The sequence below is a fragment of the Protopterus annectens genome, chromosome 4.part0 (assembly GCF_019279795.1).
Source record: "Protopterus annectens isolate FY-2018-M chromosome 4.part0, PAN1.0, whole genome shotgun sequence".
NCBI classification, from domain to species: domain Eukaryota; kingdom Metazoa; phylum Chordata; order Ceratodontiformes; family Protopteridae; genus Protopterus; species Protopterus annectens.
This window is the reverse complement of record NC_056733.1, coordinates 700,989,904-701,013,265: the sequence shown is the minus strand read 5'-3', so window position 1 is coordinate 701,013,265 and position 23,362 is coordinate 700,989,904.

The following is a 23,362-nucleotide window of genomic DNA, read 5'->3' as shown; positions in this document are numbered from 1 at the left end:
AGAACACTGACATTTGTGCTGCAATGGAGACCTGGTTTAAAGTGGCAGAAAGCACACCTGTGCAACAAGGCTATACGTTATTCCGCACCTTTTGGCCCTGAAACATGGACTGAAGCTCCAAAGGTGGTGGTGTCTCCATATTCATAAAGGATATGCACTCCTCCAGACTAGTAGCCCAGCATAACACATCTGAGATACTTCAGGTACAACTAACATTGGGTAAGATGGCGATCTAGGTCATAGCCTGCTATAGGTCCACAACCATGTCCCTAGACTCTCACTCCACATTCCTAAGCACCCTAGAATCAATCAAGGTCCAACCCAACACTCTCATACTAGGAGACTTCAATTACCCCTCCATCAACTGGTAAAACTACTCAGGCACCAATACACTGGCCCAATGCTTCCTGGAATTCATCAATTCTAGTGCCCTGGACCAGCTCATTCTGACCCCCAGTAGAGGAAGCGACATCCTTAACCTGATTATTATTAACATGGGCGACTATTGCTCTACACCAATAGTCAATCCCTAACTGTTTAGATTCAACCATGAACTAATCACCACATAGAAATCCACATCTCAGCCACACCCTCCGCAAAGGTAACCACCTTGAAAAACTTCTCCAAAGCTGACTTTGGGCTCCTAAAAACAGAGGTGGCTAACTTCACAGCACCATGCCAATGGAAAATAGCTGCATGACTACCGAATCATACACCAGTGCACTGTATGAACATGTACATAAATGCATGAAACTAGCTATACCCAACAAAACCAAGACACTCTCCTCCAAAAAAGGGAAGCCAATCTGGTGGTCCCCTGCCATTAATAAACTCTACAACAGAAGGAAGAAACTGTTGCATAAAAAGGTGAAGTCCCAAGACTGGAAAAACTCCATTATTAGCCTTAACAAAAAGTTGAAATCCTGCATAAACTCTTCCAAAGCAAGCTATGAAAGCAGAATTGTGGCAGACACTAAAACAATCAAAAAGCCTTCTATAGTTATATCAAGAACCTCCACGGCAATACCCAGATTTGCTCTGAGTTACTGCACAATGGTACCGCCTATACTGAGCCAACAGATATTGCCAACATACTTACCAACAGATTCAGTGCCAACTTTACCCCCCCCCCCAAAAGGACAAATCACAATACTGGAAGAATGCCAGGTACCCAGCATTAGTGCAGCACAGGTTAAAGCTGCATTGTCCAAGGCCAAGAATATAGCTTCCATGGGACCTGATAATATCACTGGCTATGTTCTACATGAACTACAAAGTGAACTGGCATCACATCTGGCTTGTTGGCTGTTGGTGAAGCACCCACCAAGAGGAGAAAATGCTGAGAGAAGAAGGGAGCCACTTTTGAGATTTTAAGTATTTTTTCTCTGTTTATTTGCTAAGTTTTTCTGCATAGCTGCCTAGTTTGAGCATTTTCTGGCTTGTTAAACTTGATTTCTGCATTAGTAGCTGTATTTAGAGCACAACCAAAAGTTGTTTACTGAATTTCCTGTTTGCACTTAATTTTAAATCGTTTTTTTCTCAAAACTTGCATATTTTCTGTCCTTGACCTAGCACTCTTGTGTGGGGTCATTTACTGCACTGTTATAACTTGATATTACCTGTGAACCTCTGCTATCTCTGAAAAAACAAAAAAAAAATCTTGCTTTTTTCCCACTTTTCTGAGATTTAAAAAAGTTCAGTTACAGGCTTGCTGTTTCCTGAACTGTTTGTAAGTTTCTGTGAGGCCATTTTTGCTTGGGCTAAAGGAAAGTCTCTCTGTTGATCAGTGGCAGTGAATAACATTGAGCAGCTTCCCTGCCCCCTGTAGGAGTGGTTACTGACTTGAAACTGTAGTTTTATTGGCCAACAGGGGTCATTTCCAAAACTCCTTCATCTTCCTCTCTTAAAACCTAGTTGCCTCATGGTTTTGGCATCTTTTCAGGCTTGTTGGCTGTTGGTGAAGCACCCACCAAGAGGAGAAAATGCTGAGAGAAGAAGGGAGCCACTTTTGAGATTTTAAGTATTTTTTCTCTGTTTATTTGCTAAGTTTTTCTGCATAGCTGCCTAGTTTGAGCATTTTCTGGCTTGTTAAACTTGATTTCTGCATTAGTAGCTGTATTTAGAGCACAACCAAAAGTTGTTTACTGAATTTCCTGTTTGCACTTAATTTTAAATCGTTTTTTTTCTCAAAACTTGCATATTTTCTGTCCTTGACCTAGCACTCTTGTGTGGGGTCATTTACTGCACTGTTATAACTTGATATTACCTGTGAACCTCTGCTATCTCTGAAAAAACAAAAACAAAAAAATCTTGCTTTTTTCCCACTTTTCTGAGATTTAAAAAAGTTCAGTTACAGGCTTGCTGTTTCCTGAACTGTTTGTAAGTTTCTGTGAGGCCATTTTTGCTTGGGCTAAAGGAAAGTCTCTCTGTTGATCAGTGGCAGTGAATAACATTGAGCAGCTTCCCTGCCCCCCGTAGGAGTGGTTACTGACTTGAAACTGTAGTTTTATTGGCCAACAGGGGTCATTTCCAAAACTCCTTCATCTTCCTCTCTTAAAACCTAGTTGCCTCATGGTTTTGGCATCTTTTCAGGCTTGTTGGCTGTTGGTGAAGCACCCACCAAGAGGAGAAAATGCTGAGAGAAGAAGGGAGCCACTTTTGAGATTTTAAGTATTTTTTCTCTGTTTATTTGCTAAGTTTTTCTGCATAGCTGCCTAGTTTGAGCATTTTCTGGCTTGTTAAACTTGATTTCTGCATTAGTAGCTGTATTTAGAGCACAACCAAAAGTTGTTTACTGAATTTCCTGTTTGCACTTAATTTTAAATCGTTTTTTTCTCAAAACTTGCATATTTTCTGTCCTTGACCTAGCACTCTTGTGTGGGGTCATTTACTGCACTGTTATAACTTGATATTACCTGTGAACCTCTGCTATCTCTGAAAAAACAAACAAAAAAAATCTTGCTTTTTTCCCACTTTTCTGAGATTTAAAAAGTTCAGTTACAGGCTTGCTGTTTCCTGAACTGTTTGTAAGTTTCTGTGAGGCCATTTTTGCTTGGGCTAAAGGAAAGTCTCTCTGTTGATCAGTGGCAGTGAATAACATTGAGCAGCTTCCCTGCCCCCGTAGGAGTGGTTACTGACTTGAAACTGTAGTTTTATTGGCCAACAGGGTTCATTTCCAAAACTCCTTCATCTTCCTCTCTTAAAACCTAGTTGCCTCATGGTTTTGGCATCTTTTCAGGCTTGTTGGCTGTTGGTGAAGCACCCACCAAGAGGAGAAAATGCTGAGAGAAGAAGGGAGCCACTTTTGAGATTTTAAGTATTTTTTCTCTGTTTATTTGCTAAGTTTTTCTGCATAGCTGCCTAGTTTGAGCATTTTCTGGCTTGTTAAACTTGATTTCTGCATTAGTAGCTGTATTTAGAGCACAACCAAAAGTTGTTTACTGAATTTCCTGTTTGCACTTAATTTTAAATCGTTTTTTTCTCAAAACTTGCATATTTTCTGTCCTTGACCTAGCACTCTTGTGTGGGGTCATTTACTGCACTGTTATAACTTGATATTACCTGTGAACCTCTGCTATCTCTGAAAAAACAAAACAAAAAAAATCTTGCTTTTTTCCCACTTTTCTGAGATTTAAAAAAGTTCAGTTACAGGCTTGCTGTTTCCTGAACTGTTTGTAAGTTTCTGTGAGGCCATTTTTGCTTGGGCTAAAGGAAAGTCTCTCTGTTGATCAGTGGCAGTGAATAACATTGAGCAGCTTCCCTGCCCCCGTAGGAGTGGTTACTGACTTGAAACTGTAGTTTTATTGGCCAACAGGGGTCATTTCCAAAACTCCTTCATCTTCCTCTCTTAAAACCTAGTTGCCTCATGGTTTTGGCATCTTTTCAGGCTTGTTGGCTGTTGGTGAAGCACCCACCAAGAGGAGAAAATGCTGAGAGAAGAAGGGAGCCACTTTTGAGATTTTAAGTATTTTTTCTCTGTTTATTTGCTAAGTTTTTCTGCATAGCTGCCTAGTTTGAGCATTTTCTGGCTTGTTAAACTTGATTTCTGCATTAGTAGCTGTATTTAGAGCACAACCAAAAGTTGTTTACTGAATTTCCTGTTTGCACTTAATTTTAAATCGTTTTTTTCTCAAAACTTGCATATTTTCTGTCCTTGACCTAGCACTCTTGTGTGGGGTCATTTACTGCACTGTTATAACTTGATATTACCTGTGAACCTCTGCTATCTCTGAAAAAACAAAACAAAAAAATCTTGCTTTTTTCCCACTTTTCTGAGATTTAAAAAAGTTCAGTTACAGGCTTGCTGTTTCCTGAACTGTTTGTAAGTTTCTGTGAGGCCATTTTTGCTTGGGCTAAAGGAAAGTCTCTCTGTTGATCAGTGGCAGTGAATAACATTGAGCAGCTTCCCTGCCCCCGTAGGAGTGGTTACTGACTTGAAACTGTAGTTTTATTGGCCAACAGGGGTCATTTCCAAAACTCCTTCATCTTCCTCTCTTAAAACCTAGTTGCCTCATGGTTTTGGCATCTTTTCAGGCTTGTTGGCTGTTGGTGAAGCACCCACCAAGAGGAGAAAATGCTGAGAGAAGAAGGGAGCCACTTTTGAGATTTTAAGTATTTTTTCTCTGTTTATTTGCTAAGTTTTTCTGCATAGCTGCCTAGTTTGAGCATTTTCTGGCTTGTTAAACTTGATTTCTGCATTAGTAGCTGTATTTAGAGCACAACCAAAAGTTGTTTACTGAATTTCCTGTTTGCACTTAATTTTAAATCGTTTTTTTCTCAAAACTTGCATATTTTCTGTCCTTGACCTAGCACTCTTGTGTGGGGTCATTTACTGCACTGTTATAACTTGATATTACCTGTGAACCTCTGCTATCTCTGAAAAAACAAACAAAAAAAATCTTGCTTTTTTCCCACTTTTCTGAGATTTAAAAAAGTTCAGTTACAGGCTTGCTGTTTCCTGAACTGTTTGTAAGTTTCTGTGAGGCCATTTTTGCTTGGGCTAAAGGAAAGTCTCTCTGTTGATCAGTGGCAGTGAATAACATTGAGCAGCTTCCCTGCCCCCTGTAGGAGTGGTTACTGACTTGAAACTGTAGTTTTATTGGCCAACAGGGGTCATTTCCAAAACTCCTTCATCTTCCTCTCTTAAAACCTAGTTGCCTCATGGTTTTGGCATCTTTTCAGGCTTGTTGGCTGTTGGTGAAGCACCCACCAAGAGGAGAAAATGCTGAGAGAAGAAGGGAGCCACTTTTGAGATTTTAAGTATTTTTTCTCTGTTTATTTGCTAAGTTTTTCTGCATAGCTGCCTAGTTTGAGCATTTTCTGGCTTGTTAAACTTGATTTCTGCATTAGTAGCTGTATTTAGAGCACAACCAAAAGTTGTTTACTGAATTTCCTGTTTGCACTTAATTTTAAATCGTTTTTTTCTCAAAACTTGCATATTTTCTGTCCTTGACCTAGCACTCTTGTGTGGGGTCATTTACTGCACTGTTATAACTTGATATTACCTGTGAACCTCTGCTATCTCTGAAAAACAAAACAAAAAAAAAATCTTGCTTTTTTCCCACTTTTCTGAGATTTAAAAAAGTTCAGTTACAGGCTTGCTGTTTCCTGAACTGTTTGTAAGTTTCTGTGAGGCCATTTTTGCTTGGGCTAAAGGAAAGTCTCTCTGTTGATCAGTGGCAGTGAATAACATTGAGCAGCTTCCCTGCCCCCTGTAGGAGTGGTTACTGACTTGAAACTGTAGTTTTATTGGCCAACAGGGGTCATTTCCAAAACTCCTTCATCTTCCTCTCTTAAAACCTAGTTGCCTCATGGTTTTGGCATCTTTTCAGGCTTGTTGGCTGTTGGTGAAGCACCCACCAAGAGGAGAAAATGCTGAGAGAAGAAGGGAGCCACTTTTGAGATTTTAAGTATTTTTCTCTGTTTATTTGCTAAGTTTTTCTGCATAGCTGCCTAGTTTGAGCATTTTCTGGCTTGTTAAACTTGATTTCTGCATTAGTAGCTGTATTTAGAGCACAACCAAAAGTTGTTTACTGAATTTCCTGTTTGCACTTAATTTTAAATCGTTTTTTTCTCAAAACTTGCATATTTTCTGTCCTTGACCTAGCACTCTTGTGTGGGGTCATTTACTGCACTGTTATAACTTGATATTACCTGTGAACCTCTGCTATCTCTGAAAAAAAAAACAAAAAAAAAATCTTGCTTTTTTCCCACTTTTCTGAGATTTAAAAAAGTTCAGTTACAGGCTTGCTGTTCCTGAACTGTTTGTAAGTTTCTGTGAGGCCATTTTTGCTTGGGCTAAAGGAAAGTCTCTCTGTTGATCAGTGGCAGTGAATAACATTGAGCAGCTTCCCTGCCCCCTGTAGGAGTGGTTACTGACTTGAAACTGTAGTTTTATTGGCCAATAGGGGTCATTTCCAAAACTCCTTCATCTTCCTCTCTTAAAACCTAGTTGCCTCATGGTTTTGGCATCTTTTCAGGCTTGTTGGCTGTTGGTGAAGCACCCACCAAGAGGAGAAAATGCTGAGAGAAGAAGGGAGCCACTTTTGAGATTTTAAGTATTTTTCTCTGTTTATTTGCTAAGTTTTTCTGCATAGCTGCCTAGTTTGAGCATTTTCTGGCTTGTTAAACTTGATTTCTGCATTAGTAGCTGTATTTAGAGCACAACCAAAAGTTGTTTACTGAATTTCCTGTTTGCACTTAATTTTAAATCGTTTTTTCTCAAAACTTGCATATTTTCTGTCCTTGACCTAGCACTCTTGTGTGGGGTCATTTACTGCACTGTTATAACTTGATATTACCTGTGAACCTCTGCTATCTCTGAAAAAAACAAAACAAAAAAAATCTTGCTTTTTTCCCACTTTTCTGAGATTTAAAAAAGTTCAGTTACAGGCTTGCTGTTCCTGAACTGTTTGTAAGTTTCTGTGAGGCCATTTTTGCTTGGGCTAAAGGAAAGTCTCTCTGTTGATCAGTGGCAGTGAATAACATTGAGCAGCTTCCCTGCCCCCTGTAGGAGTGGTTACTGACTTGAAACTGTAGTTTTATTGGCCAACAGGGGTCATTTCCAAAACTCCTTCATCTTCCTCTCTTAAAACCTAGTTGCCTCATGGTTTTGGCATCTTTTCAGGCTTGTTGGCTGTTGGTGAAGCACCCACCAAGAGGAGAAAATGCTGAGAGAAGAAGGGAGCCACTTTTGAGATTTTAAGTATTTTTTCTCTGTTTATTTGCTAAGTTTTTCTGCATAGCTGCCTAGTTTGAGCATTTTCTGGCTTGTTAAACTTGATTTCTGCATTAGTAGCTGTATTTAGAGCACAACCAAAAGTTGTTTACTGAATTTCCTGTTTGCACTTAATTTTAAATCGTTTTTTTCTCAAAACTTGCATATTTTCTGTCCTTGACCTAGCACTCTTGTGTGGGGTCATTTACTGCACTGTTATAACTTGATATTACCTGTGAACCTCTGCTATCTCTGAAAAAACAAAACAAAAAAAAATCTTGCTTTTTTCCCACTTTTCTGAGATTTAAAAAAGTTCAGTTACAGGCTTGCTGTTTCCTGAACTGTTTGTAAGTTTCTGTGAGGCCATTTTGCTTGGGCTAAAGGAAAGTCTCTCTGTTGATCAGTGGCAGTGAATAACATTGAGCAGCTTCCCTGCCCCCCGTAGGAGTGGTTACTGACTTGAAACTGTAGTTTTATTGGCCAACAGGGTCATTTCCAAAACTCCTTCATCTTCCTCTCTTAAAACCTAGTTGCCTCATGGTTTTGGCATCTTTTCAGGCTTGTTGGCTGTTGGTGAAGCACCCACCAAGAGGAGAAAATGCTGAGAGAAGAAGGGAGCCACTTTTGAGATTTTAAGTATTTTTTCTCTGTTTATTTGCTAAGTTTTTCTGCATAGCTGCCTAGTTTGAGCATTTTCTGGCTTGTTAAACTTGATTTCTGCATTAGTAGCTGTATTTAGAGCACAACCAAAAGTTGTTTACTGAATTTCCTGTTTGCACTTAATTTTAAATCGTTTTTTTCTCAAAACTTGCATATTTTCTGTCCTTGACCTAGCACTCTTGTGTGGGGTCATTTACTGCACTGTTATAACTTGATATTACCTGTGAACCTCTGCTATCTCTGAAAAACAAAACAAAAAAAATCTTGCTTTTTTCCCACTTTTCTGAGATTTAAAAAAGTTCAGTTACAGGCTTGCTGTTTCCTGAACTGTTTGTAAGTTTCTGTGAGGCCATTTTTGCTTGGGCTAAAGGAAAGTCTCTCTGTTGATCAGTGGCAGTGAATAACATTGAGCAGCTTCCCTGCCCCTGTAGGAGTGGTTACTGACTTGAAACTGTAGTTTTATTGGCCAACAGGGGTCATTTCCAAAACTCCTTCATCTTCCTCTCTTAAAACCTAGTTGCCTCATGGTTTTGGCATCTTTTCAGGCTTGTTGGCTGTTGGTGAAGCACCCACCAAGAGGAGAAAATGCTGAGAGAAGAAGGGAGCCACTTTTGAGATTTTAAGTATTTTTTCTCTGTTTATTTGCTAAGTTTTTCTGCATAGCTGCCTAGTTTGAGCATTTTCTGGCTTGTTAAACTTGATTTCTGCATTAGTAGCTGTATTTAGAGCACAACCAAAAGTTGTTTACTGAATTTCCTGTTTGCACTTAATTTTAAATCGTTTTTTTCTCAAAACTTGCATATTTTCTGTCCTTGACCTAGCACTCTTGTGTGGGGTCATTTACTGCACTGTTATAACTTGATATTACCTGTGAACCTCTGCTATCTCTGAAAAACAAAAACAAAAAAATCTTGCTTTTTTCCCACTTTTCTGAGATTTAAAAAAGTTCAGTTACAGGCTTGCTGTTTCCTGAACTGTTTGTAAGTTTCTGTGAGGCCATTTTTGCTTGGGCTAAAGGAAAGTCTCTCTGTTGATCAGTGGCAGTGAATAACATTGAGCAGCTTCCCTGCCCCCTGTAGGAGTGGTTACTGACTTGAAACTGTAGTTTTATTGGCCAACAGGGGTCATTTCCAAAACTCCTTCATCTTCCTCTCTTAAAACCTAGTTGCCTCATGGTTTTGGCATCTTTTCAGGCTTGTTGGCTGTTGGTGAAGCACCCACCAAGAGGAGAAAATGCTGAGAGAAGAAGGGAGCCACTTTTGAGATTTTAAGTATTTTTTCTCTGTTTATTTGCTAAGTTTTTCTGCATAGCTGCCTAGTTTGAGCATTTTCTGGCTTGTTAAACTTGATTTCTGCATTAGTAGCTGTATTTAGAGCACAACCAAAAGTTGTTTACTGAATTTCCTGTTTGCACTTAATTTTAAATCGTTTTTTTCTCAAAACTTGCATATTTTCTGTCCTTGACCTAGCACTCTTGTGTGGGGTCATTTACTGCACTGTTATAACTTGATATTACCTGTGAACCTCTGCTATCTCTGAAAAACAAAAACAAAAAAATCTTGCTTTTTTCCCACTTTTCTGAGATTTAAAAAAGTTCAGTTACAGGCTTGCTGTTTCCTGAACTGTTTGTAAGTTTCTGTGAGGCCATTTTTGCTTGGGCTAAAGGAAAGTCTCTCTGTTGATCAGTGGCAGTGAATAACATTGAGCAGCTTCCCTGCCCCCCGTAGGAGTGGTTACTGACTTGAAACTGTAGTTTTATTGGCCAACAGGGGTCATTTCCAAAACTCCTTCATCTTCCTCTCTTAAAACCTAGTTGCCTCATGGTTTTGGCATCTTTTCAGGCTTGTTGGCTGTTGGTGAAGCACCCACCAAGAGGAGAAAATGCTGAGAGAAGAAGGGAGCCACTTTTGAGATTTTAAGTATTTTTCTCTGTTTATTTGCTAAGTTTTTCTGCATAGCTGCCTAGTTTGAGCATTTTCTGGCTTGTTAAACTTGATTTCTGCATTAGTAGCTGTATTTAGAGCACAACCAAAAGTTGTTTACTGAATTTCCTGTTTGCACTTAATTTTAAATCGTTTTTTTCTCAAAACTTGCATATTTTCTGTCCTTGACCTAGCACTCTTGTGTGGGGTCATTTACTGCACTGTTATAACTTGATATTACCTGTGAACCTCTGCTATCTCTGAAAAAACAAAACAAAAAAAAATCTTGCTTTTTTCCCACTTTTCTGAGATTTAAAAAAGTTCAGTTACAGGCTTGCTGTTTCCTGAACTGTTTGTAAGTTTCTGTGAGGCCATTTTTGCTTGGGCTAAAGGAAAGTCTCTCTGTTGATCAGTGGCAGTGAATAACATTGAGCAGCTTCCCTGCCCCCTGTAGGAGTGGTTACTGACTTGAAACTGTAGTTTTATTGGCCAACAGGGGTCATTTCCAAAACTCCTTCATCTTCCTCTCTTAAAACCTAGTTGCCTCATGGTTTTGGCATCTTTTCAGGCTTGTTGGCTGTTGGTGAAGCACCCACCAAGAGGAGAAAATGCTGAGAGAAGAAGGGAGCCACTTTTGAGATTTTAAGTATTTTTTCTCTGTTTATTTGCTAAGTTTTTCTGCATAGCTGCCTAGTTTGAGCATTTTCTGGCTTGTTAAACTTGATTTCTGCATTAGTAGCTGTATTTAGAGCACAACCAAAAGTTGTTTACTGAATTTCCTGTTTGCACTTAATTTTAAATCGTTTTTTTCTCAAAACTTGCATATTTTCTGTCCTTGACCTAGCACTCTTGTGTGGGGTCATTTACTGCACTGTTATAACTTGATATTACCTGTGAACCTCTGCTATCTCTGAAAAACAAAAAAAAAAAATCTTGCTTTTTTCCCACTTTTCTGAGATTTAAAAAAGTTCAGTTACAGGCTTGCTGTTTCCTGAACTGTTTGTAAGTTTCTGTGAGGCCATTTTTGCTTGGGCTAAAGGAAAGTCTCTCTGTTGATCAGTGGCAGTGAATAACATTGAGCAGCTTCCCTGCCCCCGTAGGAGTGGTTACTGACTTGAAACTGTAGTTTTATTGGCCAACAGGGGTCATTTCCAAAACTCCTTCATCTTCCTCTCTTAAAACCTAGTTGCCTCATGGTTTTGGCATCTTTTCAGGCTTGTTGGCTGTTGGTGAAGCACCCACCAAGAGGAGAAAATGCTGAGAGAAGAAGGGAGCCACTTTTGAGATTTTAAGTATTTTTTCTCTGTTTATTTGCTAAGTTTTTCTGCATAGCTGCCTAGTTTGAGCATTTTCTGGCTTGTTAAACTTGATTTCTGCATTAGTAGCTGTATTTAGAGCACAACCAAAAGTTGTTTACTGAATTTCCTGTTTGCACTTAATTTTAAATCGTTTTTTTCTCAAAACTTGCATATTTTCTGTCCTTGACCTAGCACTCTTGTGTGGGGTCATTTACTGCACTGTTATAACTTGATATTACCTGTGAACCTCTGCTATCTCTGAAAAAACAAAACAAAAAAAATCTTGCTTTTTTCCCACTTTTCTGAGATTTAAAAAAGTTCAGTTACAGGCTTGCTGTTTCCTGAACTGTTTGTAAGTTTCTGTGAGGCCATTTTTGCTTGGGCTAAAGGAAAGTCTCTCTGTTGATCAGTGGCAGTGAATAACATTGAGCAGCTTCCCTGCCCCTTGTAGGAGTGGTTACTGACTTGAAACTGTAGTTTTATTGGCCAACAGGGGTCATTTCCAAAACTCCTTCATCTTCCTCTCTTAAAACCTAGTTGCCTCGTGGTTTTGGCATCTTTTCAGGCTTGTTGGCTGTTGGTGAAGCACCCACCAAGAGGAGAAAACGCTGAGAGAAGAAGGGAGCCACTTTTGAGATTTTAAGTATTTTTCTCTGTTTATTTGCTAAGTTTTTCTGCATAGCTGCCTAGTTTGAGCATTTTCTGGCTTGTTAAACTTGATTTCTGCATTAGTAGCTGTATTTAGAGCACAACCAAAAGTTGTTTACTGAATTTCCTGTTTGCACTTAATTTTAAATCGTTTTTTTCTCAAAACTTGCATATTTTCTGTCCTTGACCTAGCACTCTTGTGTGGGGTCATTTACTGCACTGTTATAACTTGATATTACCTGTGAACCTCTGCTATCTCTGAAAAAACAAACAAAAAAAAATCTTGCTTTTTTCCCACTTTTCTGAGATTTAAAAAAGTTCAGTTACAGGCTTGCTGTTTCCTGAACTGTTTGTAAGTTTCTGTGAGGCCATTTTTGCTTGGGCTAAAGGAAAGTCTCTCTGTTGATCAGTGGCAGTGAATAACATTGAGCAGCTTCCCTGCCCCCTGTAGGAGTGGTTACTGACTTGAAACTGTAGTTTTATTGGCCAACAGGGGTCATTTCCAAAACTCCTTCATCTTCCTCTCTTAAAACCTAGTTGCCTCATGGTTTTGGCATCTTTTCAGGCTTGTTGGCTGTTGGTGAAGCACCCACCAAGAGGAGAAAATGCTGAGAGAAGAAGGGAGCCACTTTTGAGATTTTAAGTATTTTTTCTCTGTTTATTTGCTAAGTTTTTCTGCATAGCTGCCTAGTTTGAGCATTTTCTGGCTTGTTAAACTTGATTTCTGCATTAGTAGCTGTATTTAGAGCACAACCAAAAGTTGTTTACTGAATTTCCTGTTTGCACTTAATTTTAAATCGTTTTTTTCTCAAAACTTGCATATTTTCTGTCCTTGACCTAGCACTCTTGTGTGGGGTCATTTACTGCACTGTTATAACTTGATATTACCTGTGAACCTCTGCTATCTCTGAAAAAACAAAACAAAAAAATCTTGCTTTTTTCCCACTTTTCTGAGATTTAAAAAAGTTCAGTTACAGGCTTGCTGTTTCCTGAACTGTTTGTAAGTTTCTGTGAGGCCATTTTTGCTTGGGCTAAAGGAAAGTCTCTCTGTTGATCAGTGGCAGTGAATAACATTGAGCAGCTTCCCTGCCCCCTGTAGGAGTGGTTACTGACTTGAAACTGTAGTTTTATTGGCCAACAGGGGTCATTTCCAAAACTCCTTCATCTTCCTCTCTTAAAACCTAGTTGCCTCATGGTTTTGGCATCTTTTCAGGCTTGTTGGCTGTTGGTGAAGCACCCACCAAGAGGAGAAAATGCTGAGAGAAGAAGGGAGCCACTTTTGAGATTTTAAGTATTTTTTCTCTGTTTATTTGCTAAGTTTTTCTGCATAGCTGCCTAGTTTGAGCATTTTCTGGCTTGTTAAACTTGATTTCTGCATTAGTAGCTGTATTTAGAGCACAACCAAAAGTTGTTTACTGAATTTCCTGTTTGCACTTAATTTTAAATCGTTTTTTTCTCAAAACTTGCATATTTTCTGTCCTTGACCTAGCACTCTTGTGTGGGGTCATTTACTGCACTGTTATAACTTGATATTACCTGTGAACCTCTGCTATCTCTGAAAAAACAAAACAAAAAAAATCTTGCTTTTTTCCCACTTTTCTGAGATTTAAAAAAGTTCAGTTACAGGCTTGCTGTTTCCTGAACTGTTTGTAAGTTTCTGTGAGGCCATTTTTGCTTGGGCTAAAGGAAAGTCTCTCTGTTGATCAGTGGCAGTGAATAACATTGAGCAGCTTCCCTGCCCCCTGTAGGAGTGGTTACTGACTTGAAACTGTAGTTTTATTGGCCAACAGGGGTCATTTCCAAAACTCCTTCATCTTCCTCTCTTAAAACCTAGTTGCCTCATGGTTTTGGCATCTTTTCAGGCTTGTTGGCTGTTGGTGAAGCACCCACCAAGAGGAGAAAACGCTGAGAGAAGAAGGGAGCCACTTTTGAGATTTTAAGTATTTTTTCTCTGTTTATTTGCTAAGTTTTTCTGCATAGCTGCCTAGTTTGAGCATTTTCTGGCTTGTTAAACTTGATTTCTGCATTAGTAGCTGTATTTAGAGCACAACCAAAAGTTGTTTACTGAATTTCCTGTTTGCACTTAATTTTAAATCGTTTTTTTCTCAAAACTTGCATATTTTCTGTCCTTGACCTAGCACTCTTGTGTGGGGTCATTTACTGCACTGTTATAACTTGATATTACCTGTGAACCTCTGCTATCTCTGAAAAAACAAAACAAAACAAAAAATCTTGCTTTTTTCCCACTTTTCTGAGATTTAAAAAAGTTCAGTTACAGGCTTGCTGTTTCCTGAACTGTTTGTAAGTTTCTGTGAGGCCATTTTTGCTTGGGCTAAAGGAAAGTCTCTCTGTTGATCAGTGGCAGTGAATAACATTGAGCAGCTTCCCTGCCCCTGTAGGAGTGGTTACTGACTTGAAACTGTAGTTTTATTGGCCAACAGGGGTCATTTCCAAAACTCCTTCATCTTCCTCTCTTAAAACCTAGTTGCCTCATGGTTTTGGCATCTTTTCAGGCTTGTTGGCTGTTGGTGAAGCACCCACCAAGAGGAGAAAATGCTGAGAGAAGAAGGGAGCCACTTTTGAGATTTTAAGTATTTTTTCTCTGTTTATTTGCTAAGTTTTTCTGCATAGCTGCCTAGTTTGAGCATTTTCTGGCTTGTTAAACTTGATTTCTGCATTAGTAGCTGTATTTAGAGCACAACCAAAAGTTGTTTACTGAATTTCCTGTTTGCACTTAATTTTAAATCGTTTTTTTCTCAAAACTTGCATATTTTCTGTCCTTGACCTAGCACTCTTGTGTGGGGTCATTTACTGCACTGTTATAACTTGATATTACCTGTGAACCTCTGCTATCTCTGAAAAACCAAAAACAAAAAAAAAATCTTGCTTTTTTCCCACTTTTCTGAGATTTAAAAAAGTTCAGTTACAGGCTTGCTGTTTCCTGAACTGTTTGTAAGTTTCTGTGAGGCCATTTTTGCTTGGGCTAAAGGAAAGTCTCTCTGTTGATCAGTGGCAGTGAATAACATTGAGCAGCTTCCCTGCCCCCGTAGGAGTGGTTACTGACTTGAAACTGTAGTTTTATTGGCCAACAGGGGTCATTTCCAAAACTCCTTCATCTTCCTCTCTTAAAACCTAGTTGCCTCATGGTTTTGGCATCTTTTCAGGCTTGTTGGCTGTTGGTGAAGCACCCACCAAGAGGAGAAAATGCTGAGAGAAGAAGGGAGCCACTTTTGAGATTTTAAGTATTTTTTCTCTGTTTATTTGCTAAGTTTTTCTGCATAGCTGCCTAGTTTGAGCATTTTCTGGCTTGTTAAACTTGATTTCTGCATTAGTAGCTGTATTTAGAGCACAACCAAAAGTTGTTTACTGAATTTCCTGTTTGCACTTAATTTTAAATCGTTTTTTTCTCAAAACTTGCATATTTTCTGTCCTTGACCTAGCACTCTTGTGTGGGGTCATTTACTGCACTGTTATAACTTGATATTACCTGTGAACCTCTGCTATCTCTGAAAAAACAAAAAAAAAAATCTTGCTTTTTTCCCACTTTTCTGAGATTTAAAAAAGTTCAGTTACAGGCTTGCTGTTTCCTGAACTGTTTGTAAGTTTCTGTGAGGCCATTTTTGCTTGGGCTAAAGGAAAGTCTCTCTGTTGATCAGTGGCAGTGAATAACATTGAGCAGCTTCCCTGCCCCCCGTAGGAGTGGTTACTGACTTGAAACTGTAGTTTTATTGTCCGTTTTGGGTCTATTCCTGCTTCTTTCCAGCCCCTGCTATCAAGCACGCCTTAACGTGCTTTAGCGCGATTTACCGTTAAGTTGCCACTACAGCAGCATCGGGCAGCGCTGGTTTAACAAGGTTAAACTTTTTCTGGCTCCATAAAGTCTGTTCTTCAATTTTTCCCTTAGAACTGCTCTGTTAGTAACCTAAACAGTTTACACCTTCACTAAAAAGCACAGCACTTGTTCCTAATTGCTTTTTCTTCTCAAAAAGCTCAGCACTTGTCTTAAAAGAATATCCGTTGTCTTATAAGCATTTTCTTTGCAGGTCAAGCACTCCTATATTATACAAATCCCTCACTTGCAAAACCCCCCAGGAGTGCCCACTTCCCTGCTAAGCCCTCTACTTTTCTGTCTCATACCAACTCATAATTCTTTCTAGCATGTCGAAGGGTCAGATGCTGGTGTCCTCTCCTGCCCAGTTGGTGAATCTGGGAATTCTGAGGCAATGTTACAATTGCCTCATGTACATGGACAATCCTCTCCTCCTCCCACATAACACTAACACTTGCGAGAGATGCAGCTATTTAGCCAAACTGGAGGCTGAGCTCTCTCAACTCAGGACTGGCAAGACCAGGCAGGAGGAGAAGGCAACTACACACACCACAATACAAGTCTCACATAACTCAACCACACCACTGAATCAAACACATAAACACACTAAGACATACTCGGAGGCTCTGAGTAAAAATATACCTAAACAGCAAAAGCCTCCAAAGCAGACACCCAAGCAACTGCAAACTCAAGACACCACACAAACCACACATAAAAAAACAAAATCAGTGTGCAAAGCAGTCACTGCCCTTAAGGCCAAATACAACACCAAACATTCTTGTCATAGGTGACTCCATAGTCAGACACACTGACGTCCCACTCACCAGGCTGAACAAGGAGAAGGTCACGGTAAGCTGCCTATCGGGCACTAGAATCCACCACATAACACAAGCACTCAGGTCACTCCACGGCAAGTACAAGTATGACACAGTCATTGTCCATGCTGGTGTGAACGACCTGAGATGTACCTCCCTGGACTACATGAAAAGAGACATAGAGGAGCTCTCTGATTATGTAGCCCAGGCAGGTATGACCCTGACCATGAGCAGTATCCTTCCTTCACCACGAATGATGCCACAATATAGTGACAAGATGATCAGCTTTAACAATTGGCTTAATTTCTGGTGTCATTCAAAGAGGATCCAGTGTCTGTCTGCTTGGGATGACATGCTTGACAAGCCACGCTGCTTCGCAAGGGACGGCTTGCACCTGTCACCCCTGGGATTCCAGATATTGGCTAAGGCTCTTGCCACCCCCATAGTGCCTTTTTTAGGCAAGGCTCAAATTCTAAACCTACCACCCTAGAAAACAAAAGTGGAAAGAAACTAAGGGTAATGCTGCTCAATGCCAGAAGTCTAAATCTCAAAATGCATGGACTCGAGGCCCTTCTCAGTATGGAGAACATCGATGTCTGTGCTGTGACTGAAACCTGGTTCAAGGCTCCTGAGAGCACCCCGGCACTATCAGGTTTTACCTCATATCATGCATTCCGGCCCCAAAACCCGGACCATACCACAAAAGGAGGGGGTGTATCCATATTCATCAAGGATACCCACACCTCCAGGTTGGTGGCTACGCACGAAGCATCGGAAACCATCCAGGTGCAATTAACCATAGGCAAAACTGCTCTACAATTTGTAGCATGCTACAGGCCACCCTCTCAAACTCAGGAAACCCACACAGCCTTCCTGAAGTCACTGGAGGGTATAAATGTATCACCAAACACCATCATATTGGGTGACTTCAACTACCCAAATATAGACTGGGAACATTACTCAAGCCCCAACTTTCTAGCCCAAAGGTTCCTGGAGTTCATAAATTCAAATGCCATGGAACAACTAGTCACCATCCCCACAAGAGGAGAAAATATACTAGATCTCATCATCACAAACATGGGGACAAAATGCTCCACACCGGAAGTATATCCCTCTTTGGTGAGATCAGATCATAAACTAATCTCACTAGAAATCCACATCCCGCCCCACCCCAAACAAAAAAGACCACAGTGAAGAACTTCTCTAAAGCAAACTTCACACTACTCAAGACAGGTGTGGTATCCTTCAAGGCCCCCGAGCCAATGGAAATCACAACCCAAGCTGCAGAAGCCCTTACAAATGCCTTCTATGAACACCTTCAGGACTGCATGGATCAGGCAATCCCAAATAAAACCAAGACTCTTTCCACCAAGGGCAAATGTCCAGTCTGGTGGACCCCAGCCATAAACAAACTTTACAATAAGAGGAGAAAGCTATTACATGATAGAGCAAAATCCCAAAAAGGGAAGGCATCTTTGATCAGTACTAGCAAGAAACTACGATCCCTCATAAAATCATCCAAGGCCAACTTTGAGAAAAAATTGCCATAGATTCAAAAGACAAACATAAGGCCTTCTTCTGCTATGTCAGAAACCTGGGTGGAAACTCCCAGATATGCTCAGAATTAGTCCAAAATGATACAAAAATCACTGAACCCACAGACATTGCCAACATACTGGCAGACAGGTTCAGCGCAAACTTCACCCCCCCAAAAGGAGAGATTACTATCCCAACAGAGTGTAGCCTCCCAGACATCTCAAATGCGCAGGTGAAATCTGTTCTATCTAAAGCTAAAAACACAGCATCAATGGGACCAGTTGGTGTCCCCGGCTGTGTGCTACATGAACTCAATGAAGAACTAAACCCGCACATAAGGCAGCTGTTTAATCTTAGCCTTACCACAGGATATGTGCCCAAGGAGTGGCGTATGGCAACTGTGGTCCCACTCCACAAAGGTGGTGCCTCTACGGACCCTGGTAATTACTGCCCCATAAGCTTAACAAGCCTGGTCTGCAAAGCTATGGAGAGGATCATAATGGAACTCATAAACAAGGACATAGGGGACTTGCAGACCTTGGACCCAACCCAGTTTGGCTTTGTCAAGGGCAAATCTTGCCTTTTGAACTTGGTCAACTTCTTCGAAACAGGTACCAAGGCCATTGATGAGGGAAAGGCAGTCCATACAGCCTACCTTGACCTTGCAAAAGCTTTCGACACAATACCCCACTCGGGTATCATAGAGAAACTTACCAGCTTAAATGTAAACCCATATGCCACAAGATGGGTTGCAAACTGGCTAAAGGACAGAACCCACAGGGTTAGAGTTGCTGGAGCCATGTCAGACTCCAAGACGGTTACAAGTGGTGTCCCACAGGGCTCAGTCCTTGGCCCTCTATTGTTCGGCATCTACTTCTCAGAAGTACAGGCAAACATAGGAGGACTATGGCTGACAAAGTTTGCGGATGACTGCAAACTGGGTGCCATAGTGGATAGTACATCGGACACAGACATCCTTCAGAGGGGTCTCACGGAAACTGATAGCTGGTGCCAGAGCCATGGCCTGAAGTTAAACGCAAAAAGTGTATAGTCATACCCTTCGGGAAAAACAAGGTAACCCCAAGCTACCATATAGGTGGCAACCCACTAAGCACAGAAGAGGTTATCAGGGACCTGGGTACCCAGGTTGACAGTGGCCTCTCGCTTGACACTCACGTTGCTAAAGTGGTTGAAAGACCTTCTACATTGCCCATCTGATCATGAAGGGATTCACATCCAGATCAAGTGAGGTCATTGTTCCCCTGTACTCTTCACTTATCAGACCAATGATCGAGTACAATGCCCCATTCGGGATGTATCTCACCCGACACCTGCAGCAATTGGAGAGACCCCAAAAGTTCCTCACCAAAAGGATAAAGGGACTCCAAAACCTGTCATATACTGCCAGACTGAAGAAACTCCAACTCTATTCAGTTGCATACCGTCTGCTCAGAGGTGACCTGTGCCTGACATACAAGGCCATGACCAACCCGGAATTAATGGACATGCTCCACCTCAAAAAATCCAAATCCACCAGAACCACTAGAGCAAGTGACTTAAACCTTAGCACGGATATAAATAGGACGTGCTGGAGGGATAGATTTATCACCCAGAGACTCCCCATGCTGTGGAATAAAATCCCGGTCCATGTGAGGCAGAGCACCTCGCTGGCTCTGTTCAAGAGAAATCTTGACTGGTGGATGGGAGATCGTAGGTTTACCCTGGGAATCATCTCTGTGTCACTGCTGGACAGAGGCACAACAAACTAATGGGCACATTATTTCTAACATAAGGGGTGGCGTAAGCCACATAACTTTGGGCTAGGCTTATAAATGCCTTAGGGCAGATAGCCTAGTATAAACCTATGAACCTATGAACCTATCTGTGTGCCCTGTTCAGTCACAGCCTCACCTCAGGCTTTGTCCCTACCAAATGGCACACTGCTACAGTCATCCCTCTACATAAATGGGGAGAGAATACAGACACTGGGAATTATTGCTCTATTAGCCTGATGAGTCTGATATGTACAGCTATGGAGCCCATCCTCATGGACCTGATTAACAAAGATATAAGAAATCTCCAAACTCTAGACGCCATGCAATTTGGCTTTGTGAAATGGAGATCATGCCTGCTCAGCCTGGTTGACTTCTTTGAGTCAGTCACCAGGGCTGTGGAAGAAGGTATTGCAGTGCATAAAGCATACCTCAATCAGGCCAAGGCCTTTGATACCATTCCTCACTTGGGAATTATTGATAAACTCACCAAACTAGGCATCAACCCTTATATCACTAGGTGGGTTGCAAATTGGCTCACAGATAAAACATACAGTGTGAAAGTAGCAGACTTCAAGGCAGACTGCTGACCAGTCACGAGTGGAGTCCCACAGGGATCGGTCCTGGGTCCTCTCCTGTTCAGCATCTACTTCTCAGAAGTTCAGGCCAACACAAAGGGACTCTGGCTGACCAAGTCTGTAGACAACTGCAAGCTGGGAGCCATTATTATCTCCCCAAGTTTTGCAGACATCCTAGAGAAAGGCCTCACTGAGACCAATGACTGGTGTTGAAACCATGGCCTTAAGCTTAATGCCAAAAAATGTGCAGTCATCCCCTTTGGTAAAAACTCAGTTCCCACTAATTACCACATTGATGTGAGCCCACTGAACACTGAAGGCATTATAAGAGATCTGAGGATGCAGTTTGACAGCAACCTCTTCTTCAACCACCACATTGCCACTGTGGTCAGACAGTTCTTCTGTGTGGCACATCTCATTACCCAGGGTTTTGAATCCAGGAAGAAAGAGGTGATCATCTCTCTCTACTCTTCCCTCATTAGACCAATCATTGAGTATAATGCCCCATTTGACATGTACCTCACTAGACAATTGCAACAGCTGGAGAGGCCACAGAAGTACCTCACAAAGAGGATCCTAGGCATTAAACACATGCCCTACGCAGACAGACTCAAGCGACTCCAGCTATTCTCTGTCTTATATCGCCTACTTAGAGGCGATCTCTGCTTGACTTACAAAGCCATGTCTGACCCAGCTCTGTTAGAAATGCTACATCTAAAAAAATCCCAATCCCTCTTCACCACACACTCCAGAGACCTCAACCTCATTACCACAATCAACAGAATATGCTGGAGGGACAGGTTCCTCACCCAGAGACTGCCCATGCTCTGGAATAGACTTCCCATACATGTCAAGCAGAGCACCTCACTGTCCCTCTTCAAGAGAAATATTGATGAGTGGATAGGTAATAGAAAGTTCACCCTGGGGATCACTTCAGTGGCTGTACTTGACAGACGTACTGAGAACTAATGTTGGGTGGCACAATGCCAGGGCACTTCTATAGGCTAGGCTTGTAAAGGCTCCAGAGCCATTAGCCTAATACACACCTTTGAACCTATAAACCTATGAAGTTACAAGACTAAGGTCCCAGAACGAATTGGAAAAATGCACTGAAATGTAACATTAAGCAGGAAATTGATAATCGGAATATAAAACTTTAGCAGCAAAACCATAGTTGTGGACGTGACACTGCCTGTTTGCCTGACCATCTGTGTACCATGCTCAAACCTGCTGGAGGGGTTTCCTAGCTACTGACATCAGAAAAGTATCATCACTATTGTCACTGATGAGAGGAATGATAGACAGATTTACCCACTCACTATCAGACTGGCTGAGGCTTTTGTACACTAGGCCAGTGCATGGTCATGTTGTGCAAAATGCAGCAGACAGTAAACGTAATTCATGCAGTAACAGGATCATATTGAAGGACACCCCCAGACTCATCCAAGCAATGGAAATAGGCTTTCAGAAGAACAAACACACACTCAATGACTATTTTTGTTTGGGAGAGAGTAGTGTTGAGGCACTGCTTGGAAGCTCCCTTGGAGGCTATGGACATGTGTCACTAGCCAAGATTTGAATGGGTTGTCTCTGTAAACTGCAAAACAAAATAGAGTAGGGGAACACATAAAATAAGAGGGCCAGAAATACTAAGTATGACCTATACTACCATTCTACAGATTATGAACTAGCTAAGATTACAAACAAGAAAATGCTTGACATTTACCAACTAGGTGAACATGAGAAATTCTACCGTGCTGGAGGAAGTTGTAAAGGGAACTTATGTGCCAGATATGAAAATCATGGGGACTGCCATGATGCTAGGCCAACATGTTGATAATGCACCCACGTGCATCAACACACTCTATCTGGCAGTTGATGGAATCATTTCTGCTGAATATCTGAGCTGTATGGCTGGGTCCTATATATCTACATCAACTGTATTACAAGCTGGTAGGTACATAGCTGGCTGCTATATACCTACATCAACTGTATCACAAGTTGAGCTAAGTAAAAACTTGTAGTGTTAAAGATAGTACTGCATTTTATTTTTCTGTTTATTTATTTGTTTCATTGAATATTGTGCTAAAGATAGTACTGCATTTTATTTTTCTGTTTAATTATTAGTTTCACTGAATATTGTGGTCTCTCTATCTCTCTGCAGTAAGTTGGGGTAATTGTTTTCACTTCATTGATATTCGGTGTTGAACTGTTAGCCTAGAGGGTTTCTCTGTGTTTATTAGTGTTAGTCACTTATCTGTGAAGTTATATCTGCTGAATATCTGAGCAGTTCTGCTGGCTGCTATATACCTACATCAACTATATTACAAGCTGAGATAAGTAAAAACTTGCAGTGTTAAAGAGAGTACTGCATTTTATTTTTCTGTTTATTTGTTTCATGGAATATTGTGTTAAAGATAGTACTGCATTTTATTTTTCTGTTTATTTATTTGTTTCACTGAATATTGTGGTCTCTCTGTCTCTCTGCAGTTAGTTTTCTGCCCTCCCTCCCTGTTCTTGTTGTGATATTAATCTTGGTGGCTTTGGGATTGTCTGCCTCTCCTGTAAATTTGTGTTTGAACACTCCTCCTGGTTCCATCTCATTTGCTCACTCAACCGAGTACAGTACATTGCAATCATATTTTGATTTCAGACACTCCTACCAGTCCAATCTGTTCAGCTGTATCCCAGTCTAGTGTCATTAGCTCATTCTACTTAATACAGAGAGAATATTTGAGAAGGCCAGCCCACTTAGGTCTTTAACCTTGAATTATCTTCTGTTACTCCTTTTTCCCTTTCCACTTTACAAAAAAAATCTTTGCTAGAATCTTCTTGTGCTTTGACAGTGTGCTTCTCAGCTGAAAAGTATATTTTTGGCACTTTTTAACTGCTCAGAGTTGAATAAAACAATAATTGAATTCAGTTCAGAATACAGTTTGAATAAATTGCATTTATTTAAACTGTATTTGCTTTAATATTGCTACACACTGAAGTGTACTAGCTGGCAACGCACTTGAATTGTTTCTAGTGCTGTTTTAGCTGCTTTTCTGTAAAAAAAATCTAAGATTGTTTCCTGCCTTTTCTGTAA